Genomic DNA, 21,519 nt, shown 5'->3' with positions numbered 1-21,519 from the left:
CCCCTCCATTGCATTTGCCAGGCTCCCATACATTTCTTTTTCTTCACTGCTGCTATTTCCATCAAACAGGGGAACCACGCTCATTCAGCAAGGGCCACCTCAGAGGTTAAACTACTGGCAATGGCATTTAATTTATTGGGAAGGGGGAAGAGAGTGAATTTATTGTAGGTCAAATTGCTTATATGAAGAATCACTTTGGACCCTGCAAATGCTCGGAATACAAATAAGAGGAGATATTTGAGTCCTCTAGTTTTTTAGAGAGAGGTCCACTTTCCTTCACGATCCTAAACAGACTAACATCTATCAACCAATTTAACGTATGCAGGCTGAACCAATGCCACGAAACCAACCTCTAAGTACCCTACCACCTCAGAAGAGACACCTTAACTTCTATTCCCGACTCCTTAGAGAAATCTAAATCAGAACAACTGTACAAGTATCAGTGGGAGACATTGGAGGTCTGCATCGTGATCTCCCACATTCCCCACACCCCCCACCCCCAGGAAAAACATTTGGTCTTTACACAAATATATTCTGCACTTGAATTTTCAGTATAAAAATGATTACTTACTCTGAAATGAAGCACGCAATATGGAGTGGCCACTAAGCACCACAGAAAGGCTGAAAAGCTACAACACGCTAAAGCAGAGAGAGGTGAACTTCTCCATTTGGTCTTTTTCAGCTCCAAAAAGGAGGGTCTCTGCATAATGTCAGCTCACATATAGGGGTATGAAAAAGCAAGATTGTGGTTCCTTTGTTGTACAATACCTAACTTTACAACCTTTTGTTCGGAAGAAGGCATCACACTGGATTGAAAGCAGCTTTTGAAATGGTAAGCAACAAAAACAAATCCCTTTGAGGAATATTTTGCATTAAAGATGGCTTCAAATTTGCAGTGAAAGATTCCAGCGCCAGCCATATTCTGAGAACAACGTGTGTTCTCTCTCTGCCAGCCCCTGGGCCTGGCTTCCTGGCTCTGTAGTGAGTTTGTTATTGCCCTAAGGGAGTATTAGATAATGAAGAGCCCCGAGTTTTCCTTTCGCTTCATGCCTGGGCTCATCCTAATGTGTGCAAGCAGTCTTAGTGCACAGAGTTTCCTTCTCAACCTCTTTCCCCTCCTATTTTCCAGCAACATTTTTTATAAATGAGCACTACCAATTGCCTCTCTTGAAACAATCTTATTGAATCGATCACCTTCTTTAGAGTGTTTCAGAGATTAAAATGAGGTTCCCAGCTTTCAAACACACCCAAGTGCTTTTACTGCACTAGGTGACTCCATCACGAAGCATCAGAAAACAGGCACCCCACAGAGTGATAACTACTCAAGTACCTGCTCCAGTCCAGCTCTGCGCTACAGGTGGCACTTCATCCTGCTAGTAGAAAACTTGAGCAGGGTCCAGGTGTGTGGAATGAGGTATGACAACAGAGACACATCTATACAGACTGCAGCTGTAACACCAGGCTGAATGGGAGCTTGTGCAACCAAACCTTAATTGTGGTTTCAAGCAAATGGCTGCATCCACTCACAACATGCCTCTGACATGCTATAGCATTTTACTGAATGCATAAAATGGTTGTTTCATGATGAAGGACAGCAGTGGCGTTAATAACTTTTCATTGTATTTCATTTAAGGTGAACAGACCTGAGACATCATTTCCAGATGGTTTAAAACAATGGAGAACGTTTTTATTGAAAGATCATTTCTATTTTTTTAGTAATTTCTTTCAAATCTTCAAAGCAGAAAAGCCACATAGGAGGTTGTCTGACAATTCCAGCAGTGAGGTAAGACCCTAGAATCCTGGAGTTAGCAGCAGGTCAACCTTTGACAGGTTTCTTCAGCTCTGTGTTGGTTAAACACTCCTGTCTACATACACCTTTTCATTATCTCTTTGGGATTCTTGAACTGAATGGCCTATGGAAAGGCCAGACCCTAATACAATATGGAAAAAATTTCACTGTAATTTTAACTAACCTGAAATATATGACATCACTTAGGCAGAGACCACCACCCTTCCTCATTCTTTGTGAGCTGAAGCTGGGGAGTGAAGAGGGAGGGCAGAGAACGAAACTGAAAATTGTGTCTCCTCTTCCATATAGACACATTGTAGAGGGAAGGTTTTAGACAGCAGGAGCTACATCTACACAGTTACTTACAAAGCAGCCTAACCATCTGACTACATTCGTTACTGTAAGAGGAAAAAACAAAGACCCTTAAGAGAAGAGGCCCTGTGAGAAGTTTCTGGTCTGTGCTCCAGGCCAAGCTCTTGCTTCCTACATCTGCAGTGTTTGGCTGCATTGCAGAAGCATCCGTACTATCAGCATGAACTTGACTGGTTAATTAAAGAACATATTTAAAGGCCAAAATTCTGTTTAATGTGCCTTGACCAGGAGAATGGTGGCTACATCTCAGTTTAAGGATCAAGAAATTTCTTCATGATCAGAAAATCCTCAGTGTTCCAAGTGAATCTTATTTCCCAAGGAACTAAAAAATGGAAATCAAACACATTGTTAATCAAAGGGTCTTCTTTTACTAGTTTATGGAGAAAGGAAAAAGAATACCTACAAAAATTTCCACTTCTAAGCTTTCAAGATGCTAAATATTAACTTAGCACAACTAGCTTTGCTCTTGAGATGCAAATGAGAATTTAGATTGCTGTGTGACAAACCACTAGAAAATGTGGTTGCATTAGTCCTCAGGGAACATACAAGACATCATCTGATTTTTAAAATGTTCTATCTCTAATGACTCTAATGTTTACAATTATTTCATCAGTTACCAATACTGCTGATATCTGTTCATCTTCCAGTCAGATACCCAAGACATAAAGTGACTATGAAGGGTCAAGGGAGTATCTATTTATAGTGCAGCATGAGCAGTAGCCTAGGTGAAGGCAAGCAACTATAACCAGCTTCCTTGTACTATTCAAGTGCCTTTGTGAGCCACCAGCTCCTCAAAGGCCAGATTTCATCCTCCTCCAGCACATTTCAGAACCTGAATTTAACCTGCAAGGTTAGATGCAGAGACATCCTCTCAGGGAGGGAAAGGGAGAGCAGAGGGAGGAGGAGGAGAAGGAACTAACAAAGAGCTTAATGAGCAAGGAACGTTGCAGGCATATCAGTGCAAGATACAAGCCCTGCCAACTCCACTTGCTGCACTGCCTAATGCAGTCACTGAAGAGCAGCTCCTCCATGCTCCTCTCAAAGCATTGTCATTGCAGATGATGACTGGTTAACAAGCAGTCAAATAACAAGGCATGAAAGAAAACAATGTTTTCTTGTAACAATCTAGGTTAACAACTAGATGAGGAATAGCAAAGATAAGCACAAAGATTGAAATTCCTACCTTTAAAAGCGAAATCCTCAAGTGAAGTTACTCTCTCAAAAGCGGTCTGACAGTCAGCAACCCAAGGAAAGACATGGAGCCAAAGGGAAAGCAAGAAAGCCTGAGAGCTGCTCTTCACAAAAATCATATATAAAGTGAGCTGGCCTTTCTGGAGAAGGGCAGCTGGGCTGCACAGTTGGTAGATGGCTGAACCATTATTAGCAGCGGCTGCCTTCCCTTCACTCAGTGTTGCCAAAATCTCTCAGATCATTTTGTGAACCTAAGGATGCTGGAATTGTAAGTGCAGACAAATGGAAAAATGTAAATAAATTCATGCTAAAAAAGCACATCACTGCTGAGCATAAGCACTATTAACCACTAGCTGGTATATCATACTGCAGCTACAGGTGGGTGGTGGCCAAAGCACAGTCCCACATAAACAGTCCAAAAGTACAGCCTTCTTCTCCCCAGAAACTATCTTGCCTTGCAGCTCCTCTCTGAAAAGCTTCCATATCACTCCCTGAAATCCCAGGAACAATGAAAGAAAAGTAAAGAAGGCGGTGTGCAGAGAAAGGCAGAGAAGCATGGTCCAGTACTCAGATTATCATGGCACAGGGCAGATTTGAGATGCTCCTTCAGGGTGGGGATACAGTTCCATTCCTTCCTCCTCTTACAGAGTGTGCATCTAATCATGGCAGGGCATTGAACTCCATTTGCACGGCTGACAATGGGATCTGGCAATAGTTCAAAGGCATTTCTAGTGAAGTGACTGAACAAGCTCACTGCCAGCACAGGCAGCCAGGGATGCAGAGCACCCGCTTTCCTCCCCTTCGCTCGCCAGGCTTCAGGGGCAGGTGCTGCACCACGGGCAGCCAGTTCTCCTTTTGTTCCAGTGGCAAGAGGATCAAGGAGGAAACCAAAAAGGTACCACCACAGAGAACAGCAGCACCTAAACCCACATCAATAAGGTAGACAGAGGCAGGGAGCGGGAGGGAAGAGGAGGGAGAGGGGGAGAGAGAGAAGAGAGAGGCAGGCAGGCAGAGGGAGGGCAAGCAGGCAGGCAAGGGGTGAGAAGGGAGCCCACAGACAGCAGTGCCTGGCACCCTGACAGTTTGCTGCCGGAGTTCATCTTCTGAAGCTGTCACGGGTTTATGAATGCCTCCAGACTGGCAAGCTGAAGGAAACTACACTCAGAAAATGTATTCAGCAGCAGTAAATTGCTTCTCTTGCCCTAATGTGGCTTGCAGTTTCACTCAGTGAACTGATCTCATTACTGGGGGGCGGGGGCAAGCCAACCCAACAGCACACCAGCTAAGTATACTCAGACACTATTATTGGAATCTGGAGGCTGGAACAGATCTGCAAAGGGACACAGAAAAATCACCTTCTTGTGCACCACAAATAAAAAATTAACATGTTAAAAGAACAAATACATAAATCTAAGATATGTTCTGTCCCTATCTAAGCATGTTTGGTCGCAGTGGTGATGGGGGAGCTAAACTCTTTTTATACCCCTGGAAGACTGGCACAAGAGGGGCTCTCTACTTTAAAATGTACTAGAAAACAGTGTCCTAGAGGAGCGGAGAGGCTGGCCAGAAAGGAGGCACTTCTGACCACAGCAGCGTACTCTGCTCTTTGAAGATGCAATGCCCTAGGTACGCTCAAAGTTGTATCCTTTCCCAGTCAGGGTTTGGGAGAAGAGGGTTTTCAGACAGGATGACACACTAGCACACATCTCTAGAGGAGTTATTTTAACAGGAGCTGACAGCGCACAGCAAACACTTCTGTAATAAGACAGTGAAAACTTAATGCAATGGAATGTTATAGGGTATTAGAGAGCACTCTGAAAGGGGCCTGAATCTCAGTGATTCAGGTGCTATCTGTTATAAAGCGGACAAAGCACCTCCTTAAAATGTTATCCTGACAATAACAAGCTAAAAACTAAAATCAGAAACAAGGGTCAATTATCAGGCTCTTGGGGTTCCCTACTAAGACTTAACCTGCTATTGCAGAATGTCACAGTTACATTGACCAGCTGGCTGCAGTAAGTGCAGTAATGTCCGTCCCAAACGTATTTTCTACTGGCTCATTGCTCCAACAGGACAGGAACAAGCCCCAGAAGCTAAGGTAGAAAAATTTTTAAATTGTTTATTATGAGTAGATTATTTTCCTTCTGAATTAACAATAAAACTAATTCAGAATGGGCATACTATTACGCATTCTTTCTGTCCTGTAATGGCACAATGATTTCCTCAGTGTTGTTTAATCCTAGAAGATACATTACAAAAACATAGCAAATTATTTATTCATTTATCTAATACGAAAACTGAAAAAAGCACTGAAGTCTTTCAGAAAGAAAAGCATAGAGACAGTAAGATATTTATTGCTAAGCGGTGAATAAAAGACGAGGTGCGGAGGGATAAGGATTACATGCATGAAACCAGTGCTGCTGTCCTAATCAATGAACAAAAGTTAAATGGATGTTGAGTACCTTTGAAAAATGTGGTTTCCACATCTAACAGAGGAGACAACTCTCTATTCTGCCTTGTTCAAAAAAATCTCACGTAAATGTCATGCTACAATGCAGCACTGCAAGTTTGCAAGCCACTTTGTGAACTGCAGATAGATGATGCTGACAAAAATTTTCATTTATACATAACCAAAAACCATTTAAATTTTTAGCTTCCAAGCTCCTGTCTATACCAGTAAACAAACCCTTTCCATTCAAGCTGCAGTATGCAAAAAGCAGGTGTTGGAAATCTCTCGATACTCCACTAATCACAAAGATGACAGATATTCCTCACTCCACACAACACAGCACTGATTTTTAGAATAACCAAGATCTTCATGATGAGTTTTCACCATACCCTTGATACATTTTTCTCCAATCTTAGTCTTTTTAAATTTATTCACTTAGGAAATGTTAGAGAGAAGAATTACTGCTGCTCCATGTATATGAAGACAATTAACTTCTGCTCACTGACTAAAGTCACAACTTCAGTATCTCTCTCAAAGGCTAAATTTCCTCTTCTCCATGCTCCCTACCCAAACCTCCTACACTTTCCCACTCCCCACCAACTCCCAGAACTATTCCATGCTGTCCCCCAGATCAATGGCAAGCAGAGAAAAATTTAGCTCAATTGCTGTTAAGCGTCACTTAAGAGGCAAGTACATCAACTATGTCCTCGTGCTAGCAGGTAGTTACAGTGAGATTTCAGTGACATTTTCCTAAAGAGTCAGTCCTAACTACCCTTGCATGACGCAAATTGTAGTTCTGCTCAGTATCTCTTCGTGGTGACTGTCTCCAAAGAGCCCTGGAAATAAAGGGGGAAATGCTGGTTGTTGCTACCAGTTAAGAGACAGCCTCTACTGCTGCACATTGTTAAGTACAGCCTCCCCTTCCAGACAGCTTTCCCAGCCACGAAGACTGGGATAATCATGTAGGTCTCTCTATAACATTCCCTGTGCTGGCTATGATATACGATAAGGCCTTTCTAACACCACCATTACATGATCTCTGTATTCACTACTCAATGTATTTTAATCATTGCAGTGAGAGCAGAGGCACAGCTGCAGAATTATACAACACCAGATCAGAGGTTTTCCACCAGGATCAGCAGACTATTTCTGAGGGGTCCAAGGAATGGTTACCAAGAAAATCAAGCCAATCATCAGTAGCTTTAATTCACTGTCAAGGTGTCAATATCTTTATTAGACATTTTTTGTAGATCTGTGAACTCAAACAGATTCTAGAAGTAACTTTTGTTATGGTAATGCCCAGGAAAACAAAAGCAAACTCAAAATGTCTAGTCATGATTCAGAAAAAAGTCTCTCTTCTGTCACTGGCTGAAATCATGTGCCCGCTGCAGCATTTCTGGACCAGCCTGTATCTTTCGTCTACTTCCAATACTCATAATCTGGAAAACCCATCTGAAAACCAGAACCAACTATCTGGAGAGAGGGGCCTTTCAGAGTCTCTATACCCAAAGTAAGAATGGTGGTTGTTACAGAAATATTAATAGTATTTGCAGTATTTCCTCCTTACCAGGGTCATAGCGTGTAATGGCATAATTTCCAAGACGTTGGCTAGACTGAAACCTCTTGCTGTGCTTTGTATCAGTAGCTTAAAAGGGTATATATGGTATCAAGGTAAATATGGTTTAAATAAGTGGCCTTAGTTTGTAAATAAACCAATCTTGAAAAGTTAAATTAAAAATGAGCAAAATCTCAGTGTCCAAGCAAATCTGCTAACCGACCTGTATTGAAATCCTGGCTTCATACTCCAAAAGACACTTGATAATCCTCTCTGATATCTCTCATTCATTGGGCTATACTACAAAGTGTTTACTTGGAACTTTACAATGACTTTAAATGGCTAGGCAAAACACATTTTTCACGACCTGCCACATCAAAAGGACATATGCTTTTCTGTTACACGTTTTTCAAAATACCTCAGGTTTAGGATGCTATTTACACTGATTGCACTTAAGAAACAGACGGGACCTAAATGGTTCTGAACTACCAAGACACAGCAAGACATATGTTTGTTTAGTTTACATTCTTTGAAAAATTTTCTTGATCAAGGCTTATTTGTAAGCCACCATGGCACGATAGCATTAATAGTGCTATGCCTAAACGGTTCTTAACCTTCAGACAGAAACACATAACAAATCTAGCGTGGTTTACAGGAATGTGCCAAACAAGAATTTCTCACCCAGTTCTTCAGTCTCACACACACACCAGTCTCCTCTATGCACCAATCTTGTCCCCCAGTGCTCTGCCCACCGTTTCACTGATTCACTTTACCACATTTTACAGATAGAGACAACACACAGGATATGGTGTAGCCAGACCAATAAATCTTGAAACTTTCACTGGAGCCAGTGAAGACCAAACATGTTTATGTGTAAATTTCACTGGGAAAATACTAGGAAAGATCGGTCACTATTGAGGTATTTTAATACTGCACTAACCTGAAAAAAGTTATATTTGAGCTCCTCCATCCTTCCTCACCCAAATATTGATAAAGAACCTAGAATACCTTAGCTCTTCTCAAGAAGATACTTGGACACAAAGCAGATTTTCTGGGGATCACCAAGTGAGGAAGGAAAACTTCTCATTCTCTTTAGCAGCCACAGAAGGGATAGGAAAAGATTTAAGGATGCATTTAACCCAGCCAGTATCTATTAACAGAGAAACAGCTTCCTGTCCTGAATTTTCCCTTTTACTGAGGTTAACAGACATCCACTCCATAGCACAAGGAAGACTACAATTAAACCACAAATAAACTTCTTAGCATAACAAACCATGTGAACATTGCCAGAACTGAGGCAGGGATGAGGGCTGAGAAAGGAGATGGACCCTGCAGACTTGTGCAGGTAAAACCTGTTCAGCTCCAATAAGCTCATTTTATTTGCACAGATTTTGGTAAATTTCTAGCTGGCTTGAATGTTTATGTTGTCACTGGTGAAATCTACCCTACCTGAAATTCAGTGGAAGACAACTATGTCATATTATCCTTTTTTTTTTGGCCTGCCACTGAAAAAGAAAAGAGTGGTTCTTGAGAAGTTCTACATGTAGTTGATGTTGGGATTAAGGGGGTGGTGGTGGGGGGAACCCCAAACAAAAACCAATAAAACGTTTGCATTCCTAAAAACATACCTCTGTCTCTTACACCAGGACACAATCCACCCTTTCGGGAATTAAGTGCCTATCTGCAGGATGACAAGAATTTCTGGGGCCAGAATAAGCATGTGTGGGAAAACCCTTTTCTTCCTCTTCAGTGAAACAAAGCGGCTTTCTTGTAGCTACCAGTTATATCACTAAAACTTGTGAGACATGACAGCGTACGGAGCAAGCAATGTTTCATCCGTCCAACTAAGGAGCTGGAGGTGTCAGGACGCTGAGGGCACCATGAGCCTTTAACGGCACAGACCAATCTCACGTGGGACCTCCACCCACCCCCTCTGCCTATGGTCCAGCATCCCCATTTAAGCTCAGGCCTGGGCCTTTGCTCTTTGCATGAATTTTGCTGTAGGTGTACCCATCTGCAACCCTGCCTCCGGCCCTGTCTCCTGGATTGACTTAAGGCTGTAGGTAACTTGTCTCCTGGAAAGACCTCTTGTATGTACACTGAAGCTTGCAGCCAGTCCTGTCTTTGGCCCTGTCTCCTGGGTGGACTTTGTACCCATGCTGTAGCTTTGTCTCCAGCCCCGTCTTTTAAACTCCTGGATGGAGCCTCATCGCTCCATCTTGCCTGGGACTGTCAACAGACCCTGTTACTAGCGCCCGGCTCTGCCTGCCATACTCAGACCCTGTGGGACTGTGCCCCACGGGTGAGGGCACTGCCTGCACTGGGGCCACCCTTGCCTCCTGGCTTGCCTCAGCTCCTGGCCCTTGCTGGACCCTGACAAGAGGCTGGTGCATAGCGGATGCAGGAGTAGATTCAAAAATCAATGGAAACAATATTCATGTCTTGTAACTGTTGACTGGACAGGTCATTTCTGGGAAGCCCTCCAAGTTGTCCATAATCACAACCTAAGTTGATTTCCAAGCCTTTCAGCATGGTCTTAGTACAGCCCTTGGCAGTTTGGCAAGGGCCTTGGATCAACAGCTTTAATGCCAGATACAGTAAATACAATCTCGGAGACTAACAGAGTTTTGTAACATATAAGCCCATGAATCATTTTGTGGAAGAACGTGAAAGAAAGGAAGAACATGTGTTTGCATTTACAAGAGAAAACTTAATGGTAATGTGCTACTTTTCCTCTTCCACGTTAAAGCAGAAAAAAAAGCTCTTGATGTATTGAACACAGCATTCCCCAGCCATAAAATTGTATTCATTTAAAATGCAGGGCGAGAAGGGTGAAAATGGCCAGAGTTAAGCCATTCAATTGACAAATAGATGATAGATTCAGAAGAGAGGAACGTGCCCATGCCAGAGCACTCTAAGTCATGCCCTTCTGCTTTGTAATTAATTTTTTGCCTCTGTTTAGCTGTGCTCACATTTTTTATCTCACAGAAGATCTCCAAAGCCCACTTGGGAATAAAGCTTATATGGAGGAAAGGATATTGAGGTTAGTAGGTGTTGCTATGCAGGTTGCTAGCCTTACATAGTCTTTACACTTAGTAGTGCCTACAATCTGAGACAGTTATTTTATTTTTGCATTCAACTTTAATACTCAACATGCTCATCTTCAGCAACAGCCAATCCTTAAAAATGATGTGAATTATAACTGGCAAAGATCCACCACTAACTTGCCAGTTCTCTTGAACTTCAGTCCAATAAACTAATTAAAATGTTTAAGACCAAATTCTGTCCAAGTACTAGAATTCATCTCTGTTGCGTAAATGTGGCATGATGTCCTGAAGACACACCATTTTAGTAAACCAGCATACTTCTGGAGATGCTTCAATGACAGGACCTCACTAATATGATTAGATCAATTCCACCAGTTTCAGAGGAACTGGTTACTATAACCTGCCCCAGGCAAGGAGATGAAGAACTGGTGACTGCAAAGAAACACATGGTAGACAAGTCCTTATTAGAACCAACTGACAGAACAAAATAGACAGAGTTAGGAACCAGAAAAAGATAAAACATAACGGAAGAGAAAAGGAGTTATTTGTCCCTCTACTTCTGCTACAACTGAGAAGAGTTGAGATATCTCACAGGAAAATAAAGGTTTCAAGAAAAGTAAGCTGCAGGCATTTTGTGGCTTGCTCTGTTCATTTTTCTGTAATTTAACTGTGGGATATTATTGGCACAGGCATCTCATTGCAGGAAACATTAAAACATTATTAACCAATAAGTAAGTATTGCTAAGGATGAACTAATCATGGGTTAGCACCAGGAAAGCCCAAAGTCCACTTTTAAATTAGTAACTATAACTTACAGTTTCCAAAAACTCTACTTTTATGTACACTGAAATGGGTTCTGCATGGCCTACCTGACTATGTATTCTACTGCATGGTCTCCTTTCCATCTGCTATCATTTCTACATTTTTGCTATCTTTCCCCATTTCCTAGCCTTTATGTCAATGAAATCAAAAGTCCAGTGGTGACTTACTGTGGCTGTACCTGAAATCAAACATTCTTCTCCCTTTGCTGTTCTAGCCATGATGTCACATAAATAGGCATTAGTAGAATATATTATTATATTAATATTTTCACTCACTTATAAATATTTATCAATTTCTCATATGAATATTAGACCAAGTGTCTCTGGAATTACACAACTATTCAAACTGGACAGAATGCTAACGTAGCCATTACACTCATTCTACTCCATCACAAATTTTTGTTTAATGTATTCTGTTTCTACTCTTTTGTGTTTGCAAAAGTAGCCCGGCTTTTATTGCCACTCTACTCCTCACAATATATTGCAAGTAGAAAAACCTTTATCACATTTCAAGTTATTTTTGCTCCTTTACTAGTCTCTGAAAGTTACACCTGCAAAATTGACAACAAAAAGTTTACAGGAGAGAAGATTTACTATTTGAATCACACCAGAAGTAGGAGCTGTCAAAACAGGGGCACACCAGCTAGATAGGTTCTACCTCTTTTCCAACCCTCCAAAATCCTTTTATCCGACCAATGCCTGAGGACCCTTGTCTATGTGTCTCCAGGAAACTCAGGGTTATGGTTGAGAGAAGAAAGCACAGAGCTGCAGTGTGAATGGGGCTGGGAAGGGGCTGCTGAAAGAAAGTGCGAGCTGCATGGAGACTGGCCCTGGAAGAAATCTTTCATTTGGGCAACAGTATCAGACTCATCTATGGTTTTCCAGAAAAATTAAGGGGCAACAGTATCAGACTCATCTATGGTTTTCCAGAAAAATTAAGGTTAAAGTTCAGTTTCCAGTTGACAGACAGAGGAAGTTTAGAGCTGTAGCATGAGTAGGGCTCGGAGAGCCCTCATTTTAGCACGTCCACCTTTCCTCACCACCTGAATTTTTGTACACTGGAACTCAGCATTAAGTACTAGCTCCCGCAATTTCCTTTTTATAAACCCAGTCTACTTGCATAAGGAATGGACTGTTCCATCCTCTCTTTTTTGCCCTCTGATTTTCTGCACAGCTGAAACCATAATGGTCTGTTTGTATAAAGCAATCTGAGATATCCGTATAACTGAGAACACTCTTCAGGCATGAAAAAGTATTTCAACCAGACTTGTCCAGCACACACACAAACCCAAATCATCTCTGTTCTTTCCAAGCAAAGAATCTAGGAACCTTTCAGTGGAGGCAAGACTTAACCCCATCATCCCTCCTCTAATGCACTGACTGTAGGAACTTCCACTCTTAAGATGGGATTAGCCTTTTTGCAAGTACTGCAGCACCTGAAATCCATAAATGTCACAGGAGCCTGAATCTCTGCAAGTTTTGCATCAGGCACCTTGACAGGACCAGTGCTTTTTCTGCTACATTAAAGTGCAGTATTCAAACATATGTCCTAAATAAACTCCACAAGAATTACCTTCCCTCGCTATTCATCCAGACAGAACTGAGGGGAAAAAAAGTAGAAGCCCTTTCCTTCAGCACAGAATTTGGACCAACCAAATATTTCTATTTTTAATTACATTTATGATATTCCCTGTGGGTATAAGTCATGAATGTAGTCCTACTATGCTGGGAGTAACGTAAATATAGTCATTCCCAAAGGGATCTTACAGCTGTTATGCACAGGTCAGAGATTCTGTGAAATGCAAAATCTGAAACTTTAAAAGCTTTTTAGTCCACATCCCTCCCATTTCTTTTCAAAGGCAGAGTTAATGGATACTGAATATTGCCCCCAATTTTGCCCACAAGGTATGGAAGTAGTAACTCCATTTAAATAAAGTAATATTTAGCAATAAGCAACCACCTGGTCCTATCTCACTCAGGAACTGGATCAGAAATTCCATTCTGATCCAAATTAACTCATCTGCCACTTCGTGCTGACAACTGTGCAACTGAAGACAAGACACATGGAACTGTCTCCTCTGCAAATCATTCTAAGGGGAGGAAGGAGTGCAACTTCACACTGCAGCATACAAGTCTAGCCTCCTCCTCCTCCTATCTGATTCCTTGCCTCTTATTTTGACATGAGACCACTCAAACGGACTTAAGTAAGCTCTTCTCCATCCAAATCTGGAGGTGTCAGCCCATAAAAATGCAAAAGATTCTGCACTTACCTCTGATCACAGTCTGGTGAAGGAAAAGTACTCATCAGCTGCTTCTCTCAGGAACAACGTTCTGTTTTAAAATAAATAAAAAAGAAACAAGACTTCAAACAGTGCTTCTCTGTCTCTTCCCTAATGTTAGCCTTCATCAGCGTTCATAAACATTTGCTTAGCAGGCGCACCTTCGCTCTCCAGAACCAAGGTAATGATTACATTACAGTAGCCATGGCATGAGGACAGAACGAGGCCATGACAACAGCCTTGCTGGCACCAACTAGACTATGACGTAGGCTTGCACTGCAGCAGGCTCAGTTGTGCAAGAGTGAGAAAGAGTGGGGCGAGATGAGAAGTTACAAGTGCAGGGCGAAAAAAAACCCCAATCAACAAACCAGGAACCTGGATTTACAGGTAAACCACAAAGAACAAAGAAAGGTCACAGAACAAGCAAATGCAGTACGAGCTGAGAGAACTGGACATGCCAGCGTAGTCCTAATGGGATTTCTCACATCTGTTCATGAATATCGTTACCTTTGAAACAGGCAACAAAGCAAACCATAAGACACTACCTTCTTTAGTCCTGGCCACAGCTAAATCAGTTCAGTAAAACTTCAGTGGTGTGACAAAGTCTGTGTAGTCTATTGCCAAAGCCTTTAAAAGAGTCAGAACGATTAGGTATACTGCAAAACAAAACCAAACCACCGAAGGACGGAGTTACACCCTTCCTCCACCCCTCTACCTGGCTAGAGATCACACAGATGAAAGTACTTTGTGAAGCTAACTGAAGCTCAAGAAGCTTCTGTGCGTGTACACACCAAGACACACACTCACAGAGCAGCTTGCCAGTGAAAGCGTCTCAGCAGAGTCACCGAAACCCTGAGGGAAGACACAGATTAGAACAGGGTTGGGGCTAAAAGGCTAATTTTACTGTACCTGTTGGACAGCCTCTAAAGGCAGCTCTTCCACATCAGCTGGGTTTCAGATACACAAGTACTCTCCTGTAGCTTTCCAGCTCACACAGACCCTGATTCAGCAAAAACTCTGACCTTTGAGTTCCAATAATCTTTAATACATCTACAGCCAATTAGTAAACAAATAAGAACCACACTTGTGCTGCCTGTAAATATAACCAAGTGCACCCAGCTCTCTGCCTTCCTCACAAATTTACAAGAGCAAAATTTTCTCTTTTCCTTTTTCCTGGTTAGATAAAGATTAGTTCAGGAAAAGAGCACATGCCCTTCCTCAGTACACAACTTTCCTCTTTTATTTTGATCCATAATTCTTATGTTTCTTCACTGAACAGTTTGAGAAGGCAGAGCGAGAAGCCTTGCATGCCTGGCCTCCACAGATCCCAACACACCAGGGTAAACATCAGAGCAGCCAGATTCAACAGCAAAACAACTAAACTACAAAAGGGATGAATGTTTGATGTCACTATAAAAGGAACAGACACCTAAAGAAATGTTTTTCACAGAACTGTGACAATCCAGTGAAACTCACTGATAAAAACAATCAAATTATGAGGTTAATTATTAGTAGAATTTATATGATGGCAGCAGATAAGACTCTCACATGTCCACTGCCCCCATGGTAGTCGTTAAGACCCACATAAGCAGATACACCAACATCCAACTAATGGCATTTAATATACGTTTCCCATAGGGGTTGGCCGTCCCCTGATGTTTCACTGCAAAATATCTTGCACTTTCTGATGCAAACTATTACCAAAGTGGTGACTTGGATCAAGACGGAGTATCACTCTGGTCTAGTTGGTTTTACTTTCCAGAATACAGCAGACTCAGAAAAAAGTAAGAGGATCAACAGATCACAAATGCAGGGGAGACACTCAGAGAGGAACATGAATTACAAATAATTTTCTCGTCAGCTTTTAAAAATGCAACTTGCTCACACTTACAGAAGCTCAGAAACAGTTCTATCAATGATGTAAAGAGACTCCTGCTCTTTGCAGTTCCACAGTTCTCCTTTAAGGCATGTCACAACCGATAGAAGTAGAAACCCAACAGGGCAGGGTAAGAGGGGAGGCAGAATTTTAACACTAGTTGAATGGGGTAACAAGGAATTTAAACTCAACGCAATAATTGATAAGTAGCCAGTGACAAAACACAAAGAACAGAGTGATATTATCAAGCAGATACATTTTTCCATCAGTAGAATATGACTGGAATTGGCCAAGTCTGAATTCACTGCAAGATTTATTTTGAAGAACCTTCAACAAAAGGAGTGGTTTAAAGCAACACTAAAGGGATGACACTGCTGTCACTTCCACAGAAAGCGAAGTGAGGTAAAAACCTTGCCTAACAATTTCCCATTTCCCTCCTCCATAGATACTCATCTGCCTACATTGTCCTTGAGAAGCAAACAGATTTCTATGTTTGGAAAACCCTCAGCAGGAAGTGCACGTTACCACCATTATCAACAGCTGCTAAACACCACCTCCCAAATGCTAACAGAGAAGGCAACACCACATTTCATCTCTAGGCATCAAAGCACTTAACTAATGGAAATGAACCTCTGCCTAGCACGCAACTGAGCAATTTTGGAAAGACGTCATTAACTCTAGGAGCATCATATCTTTTCCCGTGTTTGTATTTAGTTTCAAATTTACCAGCCATAATGGTGGAGTAGGAAAGCTCAGGAGCCTGTGTGCCGGCCACGCAGGCTCCTGCGGGAGCTCCCGTTAGTCAGGGTGTGTGCCATATGGAGATTTAATAAGCAATGACATTTGTATTCCTGACACTTTTATTTCTTTAAACACCAGCCACACTGGAAGTTTCACTTTACTTTTTACTCCAGAAAAAGAGCCAAACCTGAGTGTAACATGCTGTCTGGAATGCCCAGGGCACATACAAGAGCATGTGTGTGGTCCCCTTCACTGTTACAAGATAAAACAGCTTTCAGGAAAATGAGAAGGGTGCTTAGTTTTCCTAAGCATAAAAACCTTAATATTTGCAATAATCAAATACAACAGAGTCCACTTAGAACAGTATTCACACGGGAGCCCAAACAAGTAGAAATATTTTCCCATGAAGATCTTATCCTCAGTCTGGGCAAACAATCCATGTCACACTGGACAGGCAACAGTTTTACTCTATATGTCTCTGTAGTAATTACACCAAGGAAACATGGCAGTCAGTTTAAAAATAATAAGAACAACTTTAAAAGCCCAAATCAGAAGCACAGTGAAAATATATAATCATAAAGCATACACTGGGAAAACACAGAAGGTAGTTTCATACAGTCAAAATGTGAAAACATTTACAGGGACATGAACAGAAAGCCCTGCTTAGTAAATGGTGGAGATTTTTAGTTAATTTCTGTGAAAGAATAAAATAAAAACAAATAAAATAAAATAAAATAAAACCACAGGCACCTGAGGTTTGCATTTCTTCCTGGATAACAAATACTTTATAACATCACTGAAAGAGTTGTGTAGCTTTAAAGTTCAAAGCTACACAAAGACAACAGAGAGCAAAAACAGGGGTGACTTTTAATGGGTACGGGGAGGAAGGATGGATGGACTGCAGCAATAAAACAGGAAAAAAGGGGAAAAGGTACATAGACAAGGGGGAGAGAAAAGGCGTAGAGCTATGTGGGAAAGAGTGAAACCAAGGAACAATTATCAGAAAAAGTCACTGTCAGAAACTGCAAATGCTCAAGAAAGAAGCACTACAGAGAAAACCGCATTCTCTGTCAGGATCTCCAAGGAAGTGAAAGAAATGGAAACTAAGCAGCAAGGATATACTTAAAATAGTTAATCAAGGATATTTGCCATCAAAACAGATTACCTTAACACATATACCTCCTTTATGGCTCATTCATGTGCATCCAGCAGAACTGGTTTGAGAAGTGAAATGCTTTCTGAGACCCAGTGAAGCTCTTAAGTGAATTTCTATTTCTGATAAGAGAAAGCAGTCTTATTTTCAAATTTCTAGAAGTGATCTCTTAAATTCCTCCCCTCCCTCTGGTATGATGGGTTGCCTGCAATGTAATTCACCAGAGAAGCTTTCACAACAGAAAGCGGCGGCAAAGCCACCTGAGGAAGGAGAAGCATCAGTTCAATAATGGCTTAGCATGGTTCATCATTTAGCCCATGCCCTACTTCAGATTTTGCATGTCCTTATGTGGCATCCCCTTGTCTGCACACAGCAAAGGAAAGGATTCCTCCCTATAAGCCTATTCATGGCATGGAGGGTACGTGGCCCAGACCCGATCTGCCATCAGCATGACTCTCCTTGCCTGCAACTGCGCTGCTCTGAAATGCCCATGAACCTGACTGCTCCAGCAGTCCAGTTTTCAGAAAGGCCAATGCAAGGAGTGAAGTGTTAAAACTGTAATGCTATCTGCCTTTGCCTCTGTCCTTTTCTCTTCTGCTATCAGCTAGCTGTATGTCTCCCAACAAGGAAAAAACCAAACCAATTGCCATCAAGGCCAATGGGGAAAAAGGTATCAGTAACAACCTTCTTCCCAGTGCTGCAGCCTAGCAGCTAAAATCATGCCATCTTTATGAGAAGAGAAGAAATTCATAAAAAAAGGGGGAATGACTACAACTAAAATATTAGGAAAAGATCTCTCCTTGTTCTCTTTTGCTTTCTGCTCTCATCACGCAGGTAAGAAGGAAACAGCTTTCTCAGCTGATGAACTTCCATTGCTACAGTTCTCTCACCCCCCCCCCCTTGTTTCTGACTGTTTCTCAATGAGCAAAGAATGGTCTTGAAGGAGGAAAAATTATGATTTATGTATCAGACAGATATATCTTTAAAGACTGTCAGTTCCATCCTGCCACAGAGCCAACACCTCCTGACAGCAATGCTGTAATTAAATTGATAGCATTGAGCATTCTCTAAATTACTGGGTTAAAGTAGCAGAGCGCTGTATTTAAACCTTTCACCCCATTCAGATCATATAAACAATTCTGCTCATGGCTTGATTTAGGCTACTCCTCCCCAAAGCATTCAAAATTAAGAGCACTCAAAAGAACTAAAGACACCTAGTTCGGTACTAGTCTTTCCCTGGTCCTAATAAACCATGGCTCACACAGACAAAGCAATGCCTTATCTCCCCTAGACCAGTCATAAAGCACTCATTACCTTAAAAATAGCATTTAAAAAAATAGCAAACAAATAACCAGATTAATGAAAGGCAATCATGTTAGTTTCCAGACAGCCTGAAAACACCTAGAAGCCCAAATCCCACAGGAATGAATTTAATGTCAACAGAAAGCTATGTAAAGGCTTTGTGCCTAAATGGTGACCCCCAATTTACAGTGAAGTTGACAGCTACCATGGAGAATTTCAAGTGGAAGAGGATCATTTATTTCTCCATTAAATAAAGCAAATTAAGTCAGCAGCCTGCTGACTTTAAGTCCATGTAATTCCGTCTCTACATTTTTCATTTATCATTGTCAATATTTGATCTGGACGGTGTTGCCTCTTCAGGTTCCTTAAGCTTACTTTTATCTCTGTCCTTTATCATAAAGCAAAGTGCACTCTGCATTGCAGAGGAGATTTCTCCAATATCTAAGGTGATGGGGGGGGGGGAATAAAGTATAAACAGCTCCTCACTTAACCTCACTAATGTGCCTACAATGTTATGAATTGGCAATTCCAAGTTATGATACAACCCCACCAAGGAGCTAATTAAAACTAAATTTAACATTGTTCATTTTTTATAAAGGGGAAAACCAATAAAGTCAATAATCTGTACCCAAATAAAAGATATAAGACACGTTTGATATGACTGTACAGACACACTGCAATAAAGAAAATGGAGTTTTGCCCATAATTCAGTTCTAATGTGCTGTTTAAACAGCTTTCCTTGTATGCACTTTTGAGGTTCACAGCAGCAACTTCCAAGATTCCCAGTAGGTGGCCATAGCACAGCTGGCTGTACAGAAAAGATACATAATGAGAAGCGATACTCCATTCAATAAACCAAATAAAAATTACAGATATAGGGCTTCCTGGAAGCAAACGCACATAGCTGAATGAAATCCAAATCTGGAAGAATAAATATGATATCTTGAAACCAAATTGTGAAAGAATAAGACTTGTTAGCAGATTGGCTGTATCTGCAGCTGTTTAATTAGGTGCATTTTGCCTTTTTCAGAAGGTGAGAGGAAGGAAATTTGCATACATGGAAACAGAGAAAACAGGTAAAAATAAGTCATGCTTTCAGGGGGATGAGGGGAAAGAAGACATCAAAACTTCTTACTCAATTACCTTTCATGTGTTTAGCCAATGTTCAGCCCCAAATCCAGCTTAGCCAATGCTCAGAAACAGACATGCATCTTCAGGATTTTTCCCGCACTTTGAGGTGCGACAGCTTTCTTTCTCCTTCCACACAGTTTTCTCAAGCTCTGCTCCTCACTGCTGCTACTTTCCAAAATGCTTCTATAGCCAGCCACTGATGGCGAAGGCTGCAGGTGCAGTCAGCTGGTGAGTAACGCACAAATGTTGAACAGACTGTTGCCTCCTCCCTGGGGGCTCCCAATTGCCACTGAGGTTGACTATATAAATGCTCAAATCGCCACCAAACTTTCCCACAAATGGAAATAGATATCTGATACATCCACAGAAGTCTCCACTACCATATGAGCTTGTTTGGAAGAATACTTAAATGCACTATTTTAACTGCCTACCATCCCTCTTCCTTTATATTTTCTGGGATGCAGAGGTAAAACAACCTGGTACAGACATCCATGTTAAAAGAAAATAAATGATGCAGCTGCTTGATCCTATTGTTCATTATGCCTGGAAAAAAATCTTTGCATGAACCAGTAATTCTCTTTCTCCTTATTTTCCATGAGACAACGCTACAGATTGTGGCTACTGAGAGAGTAGCGCCAGAACAATGCGAAGAGAGAAGTATCAATTCTTTCAATGCTACAGGTTCAAGAACTTGGCCACATCTTTTCACTTGGTCTTTTGAAGTCAACAATCTGACTGTGGTTGAATTGTCAGGAAGAATAGCATCTGAAAAAGTACACATGATCAACCAACCTGAGTTCAAGGAACACCATAAATGCGTTGAGATTAGTAGTCAAAAAAGCCTGCATATTCTCTAGGACACTGGGTTACGATCAGGGAGAATTATCAGTACTTACAGATTGACTCATGGAAGTGCAACTAAAGCAGCTCTGTGTGGCATTGTTTGAGAGTCATTGACCCAGAAAGGCACTAAAGCAAAGCTGTACGTAACACTCCCAATGCAGGCACTCAGCTCTGTGCTCTGCAGCTGGAAGGAAAACACTGCACGGAGCTCCACAATTTCATAATTCACATAAACAGCTAAGGGAGCTTTGTGCTTGCAATGCAATGAAATTTTCTACTTCCCTTCTTAATTTCTTTTCACACCTCAAGTTAAAAGCTCTCTGCTGTCTTCTTTCTCCTCCCCTGTCTTATTCTACCCTTTCACAGTGATTCTGAGTCAATCGGTGATTAAATTCCCTGTGTTTTCATGCAAACATCTGACTTTCCTGGCTTCACTGGAACATCAGTGAAGGCCCCCCTCCCACTCCTCTCTCATCCCAAGAGATTGAGGCATACAGAAATTTGCCTGAGCATCATTTCAGAATAAGGCCACACTTGTGTTTTTAGAAGAGGCATCCAGCCAGCTGGAGGTTTCTTTATGGCTTCACTAAGTGCAAAGCCTTTTAGACTAGTAGACTGAGCCAAAACCTTGACCTACCATGCCCTTGTGGGACCAACAATATTCTTCCACTACTTGAGAGAGAAAATACATGAACTGTCAGTTTAAAAAGCATGCAACATGGCAATTGAATATTATCACTGTAGGATACTATCAAACAGTGTTTTAGTAGATGAAACACAGCAGGGTCCAGTGTGCAGGACAAATTTTTTTTAAGACTTTCAATCAACTCTTCTCCATTTTAAGACAGGTAGAAAAAAATTATGCAAAAGCAGAAGCTTCGGTTTGAGTTTTAGACCACATTTACCTGTCAGCGTGAGAATCTGATCTAACACTTGTCACAACCATCAGAAATATTTCCACAAAATTCAA

General features: G+C 41.4%; 1 protein-coding gene across 9 annotated transcripts in view; it reads right to left on the bottom strand.

Annotated features, from left to right (window-relative positions):
- The window catches only part of NDST2 (N-deacetylase and N-sulfotransferase 2), a 140,250-nt gene that overhangs the window by 40,536 nt on the left and 78,195 nt on the right, over positions 1-21,519 (bottom strand). For 4 of the 9 annotated variants that reach the window (XM_069796327.1, XM_069796328.1, XM_069796325.1 and 1 more), the window contains one exon: positions 13,495-13,555. The exons of 1 other annotated variant lie outside the window; for it this stretch is intronic. The gene's annotated coding sequence lies outside the window, so the exon portion shown is untranslated. Of the gene's footprint in view, positions 1-571; positions 752-3,344; positions 3,460-13,494; positions 13,556-14,048; positions 14,125-19,718; positions 19,884-21,519 lie in introns of those variants that run through there. 4 more of the 9 variants (XM_069796331.1, XM_069796330.1, XM_069796334.1 and 1 more) reach the window with 4 other exon arrangements.

This window comes from Haliaeetus albicilla, chromosome 11 (assembly GCF_947461875.1).
Source record: "Haliaeetus albicilla chromosome 11, bHalAlb1.1, whole genome shotgun sequence".
Classification (NCBI taxonomy): domain Eukaryota; kingdom Metazoa; phylum Chordata; class Aves; order Accipitriformes; family Accipitridae; genus Haliaeetus; species Haliaeetus albicilla.
This window is presented reverse-complemented; position numbering and strand designations above follow the sequence as displayed.